The 4,309-nt window shown below is 34.2% G+C and overlaps 1 non-coding gene and 1 pseudogene across 1 annotated transcript; one reads left to right on the top strand and one right to left on the bottom strand.

Annotated features, from left to right (window-relative positions):
• The window catches only part of LOC107662315 (uncharacterized), a 28,844-nt pseudogene that overhangs the window by 14,267 nt on the left and 10,268 nt on the right, over positions 1 to 4,309 (bottom strand).
• Positions 2,772 to 2,844, top strand: trnak-cuu (transfer RNA lysine (anticodon CUU)). Its single transcript has one exon. It is a non-coding gene; the product is annotated as a tRNA-Lys (tRNA).

The following is a 4,309-nucleotide window of genomic DNA, read 5'->3' on the forward strand; positions in this document are numbered from 1 at the left end:
TTTTTTTGCACCCTCAGATTCCAGATTTTCAAATAGTTGTATCTCGGCCAAATATTGTCCTATCCTAACAAACCATACATCAATGGAAAGATTATTTATTCAGCTTTCAGATCATGTATATATCTCAATTTTTAAAAAATGGACCCTTATGACTGGTTTTGTGGTCCAGGGTCACAAATGACAGTAAAACAGTTACATATTATGATATATATATTGAATATATTGTGAAATGTAATTTATTCCTGTGATCAAAGCTGAATTTTCAGCATCATTACTCCAGTCTTCAGTGTCACACAATATCAGCATTGACTGCCACAAATAGATTCACACAGATTTATAAACGATTCTAAAGACGAATGTTGCGTTCTCAAAAGCAAATTAGCAGCTAGCATTTACAGTGAATCGAAACTGAAAACACAGTACTGATACAGCAGACATGTAGCGTGTCAGACTATCGCCTATATTTATATAATTACATCACAACCGTTGCCACCAAAAATAGAGTGTAAGTCTGTGGGAAACACTGTAACCCCATTTTCATGTTTTAAGATGCAAGTGTGTCTAACAAACCCGGTGCGAATGGAATCCACATAAGCAGTTGACCGATGGCAGTCCAGGAATTTGCATCGGGCATTTCTTTATCTATAATAATAGAATACATTTATGTTCAGTTCAGTGGCCAGCAACCGTTGGGTCAAACTCACACATAAATGGCTGGGGTCGTATTGTACCTCTCAAATCAAAGAAAAAAAAAATCTTTGAATGGTCAATTATTAAATATATTTTATTCATAGCACACAACACATTTTTGACAGCTGTAGAAATTATATTTTTGCAAAAAGAAAAAGCATATCTTAGCATCATTGTGGCATTATTTTTGTTTAAATAATGATTCGCTTTTTATTTGTGCTGTCAATCAATTAGAAAAAATGTATTAATCGCACATTTTTTCTCAAATTAATTGCGCTTAATCCCACCTAACATTAAAGTTTTTAAATATACTTTTATATTGCAATAATTTCACATTCAATCTTCTAATTAATGTAGAAACAATATAAAAACAGTATAATTTTTATATTTGTTTAATGGCATCTTTTTATGACTGAAGGCGAGTATCACTGATACTAATACTCTACTGATGTCTCTGTGAAATTGTTTTTTCCCCTAATATTTAACCCTTGACTACAGCAATTTAACATTACAGTATAATTGAGAGCTATCAATTTGAACATTTATTAAACTTAAAAAAATACATTCTTATTTAAGTGAACTTCAAAAAATCTTCACATAAACCCATTATAATAAAAGTCATGTTTGCCTGTGCCCTTCAGCAGAAATATACAGAAATAGAATGAAGTTATCAAACACTAAATTCTAAATTACACATAGATGAATCCCTTAGAAGTGATTGATTTCCTCTTTTTTTATTTTGTTCTTTGATGAACAGACATCACAGCAGCTGGTTATGAGGCTATTTTGTCTTCTTTAAGAGCTGCTGCTGCCGCTGGACATGACGCGGATCTGACACGCATCATGTTTTGGGAGATAGTTTCATAGTTTGGGAAACCCTAATGTAGACTATCAATAGCACTTTACAATTTAAATAATGTACCGTTATTTTGTTCACATATTTACGTAGTTAAATGGGACTTTTTTTGCATTACTTTTGGCACCTGTCAATTGGGATACAGGGTTTAAAAGTGAACTATTAAGAAAATTATGTCAAAATACAAAAAAAAAATCTTAATGGTTAATGTGACCTGCCATTTCTTGACAGTTCCTGTGAGACTGACCCTTATAGATTATGGCTTCATGCCTGTGTCGTGTCCATACACACCTGCTGAAAGAGGTCATACCAATTCCTCTGACGGGGAGCAGGTCTGTTTCCAGCATCAGAAGGCCAATTCCCCGAGGATGCAAACCGCTGCAGGCGGGACATCCACACCTCGTCACTCATCGCCTTATGGGATTTTGATTTGGACATAATCTGAAAACAAAAATGAATATGAGTAAGTTTGTTTCATTAGAAACCTGCTGCACAAGGCATTTGTTTTCATATTTATGCGTATTTGAATTTGATTATGTTCAAACCCCAATGAAATGGGACAGGGGGTGTCTAGAAAAAGACTTAAAATAAATACACTGCAAAACATTTGTTTCTCCCATTTTGATCTTAAGCTTTTTGTAACTACTAATTTCCTCTCATTATTACAGAAGGGTGGGTGGATCAAAAACTCATAGGGATAATAACCTGCAACTCCTGTGTGTCCTGGTTTGATACTTAAACAAGCTTTTCATCGATTACAAACTCAGCTCAACTAGAAAAAACTAAATCTGTGTATGCAATCAAGTTAGAGGGGGTCAACATGCATTGACCCATCACTAATGCAGACATATAGTAAAGTTATTACTGAAATTGTGTATAATCTAACATGACTAAATTAAAAAAATATGCAAATGCACTGCTGTTAACTTAGTTAAGAAAAGTAACCTGTTACCTTGCTGTGGAAATTCGGGTCCCTCAAAAATGGCTGACCTGAACTGCAGCAGCCGCGCGCAACTAGTGATTCAAAGATCACGAAAAAATCAGACGAATCCAGATTCTGAAGCTTTGCAGATAAGCAGGCGTCTTGCGATTGAGATGCAAAAAAACGGAAATTTTGTTTCACATACGCGATAATCCACTGATTTAGGTAAAAGAAAGAACTCAATGGGCACAACACATCACTCTAGTGACAGTGAAGAACGCTCTATTCGTGATGAAGCAACCCGCCCGGCTAGCTCAGTCGGTAGAGAATGAGACTCTTAATCTCAGCGTCGTGGGTTCGAGCCCCATGTTGGCCGACAACTTTTTAACTTAAAGACTCTGTGTAAACTAAATAACGAGCATTAAATGTAAACTCTGGTTAATGTAGGCTAATAGAGTGAAATAAAATTACAAACGTTTCAGTATTTACGGCATGATTTATACACATTTGTAGATAATGCTGGACATTTCCACCACAACCAACAATGCCCTGTCAATTTTTTTTGTGTACTTGGATACCAAGGAAACAACAGCGTCAGCAAAGCACGTGCTTGATGCCTGTGGTGTGTGTGAAGAAGAAATATCAAGGTAAAAAATTAAAATGTGTCTTATGAGATGTGATATTAAATTTGTTTGATCAGGAAAAAAGACATTGGTGCTGGTTCTGTTATGGTGTTTTGAAGCCTGTCAGACTGAAACAAAAAAGACAAAGGAAGTATAGTGCCAATTTTAGGTGTACACTAGGGCTGTGCGATATTGAAGAAAAATGCGATATGCGATAACTCATTAAAAAATGCGATATTCGATATGCGATACGATAATGCTTAAAGTGCCACATGCTCAGATGAAACAGTTTTACTAAGCTGTTGCTGAGTCAGTTCTGTGAACTTCTATAACTATCTTGTGTCATATATATATATATATATGGTTATTTGTATGTATGTATGTACCAAGAGTTCCTGTAAAACCACAACAAATTCCTTGTGTTTGCGCACACTTAAGTGGTGAATAAAGCTTATTCTGATTCTAGTAAGAAAGTACCCCTACAACAACTTCTGAAAGTGAACGGTAGTGTTTTACTCAAGCATTACATAAAAATGTCATTTTAACATGAGTTTAGGAATTGAATAATAAAAAGGAAAAATAAAACACTGCGTAGTATTTACTCTTTGAATTCAATATGCACTGATTCTTATTTAAGCTACAAAAGTTATTTAGGTAAGAGCAGTGAGTGATTTTCTCTTTGTCTTTTGTTCATGGCCCCAAATATCGCAAGCTGTAGCGATATGCATATTGCGATATATACATTTGCGATATTTCGATCATTTCGATATATTGCACAGCCCTAGTGTACACAACAGAAACAAACGCATTTTCATTCAAAAGCAGTTTATATAATATATTATATATAAAAGGATATTGATTTAATGATAACTTTGGGAGTGTGTTTTGGATAATGAAGCAGCGTTAAGCATTAGCCTAAATGTCTCATCGATTGTCATGTTAAACCGAAGCTGATCGATTCTAATCAGCTGACTTGTAATTTACAAGTACAACAGCCATATAAAGTCTTAAAATATTATAGATATTTTGTACCTTTTTTCCTAGCGGATGTATATATATATATATATATATATATATATATATTTTTTTTTTTTGATATACAAGCTTTTGTAAAAAAAAATAAATAAATCTGCTATAAACAAACAAACAAGCAAATCGAAAACTGGCCGATCACGTGATTGATTGGAAATTGCGTAATACAGACTGAATAATATAAAT

The sequence above is a fragment of the Sinocyclocheilus anshuiensis genome, unplaced genomic scaffold, assembly GCF_001515605.1.
Source record: "Sinocyclocheilus anshuiensis isolate Anshui unplaced genomic scaffold, SAMN03320099.WGS_v1.1 scaffold579, whole genome shotgun sequence".
NCBI classification, from domain to species: Eukaryota; Metazoa; Chordata; class Actinopteri; order Cypriniformes; family Cyprinidae; genus Sinocyclocheilus; species Sinocyclocheilus anshuiensis.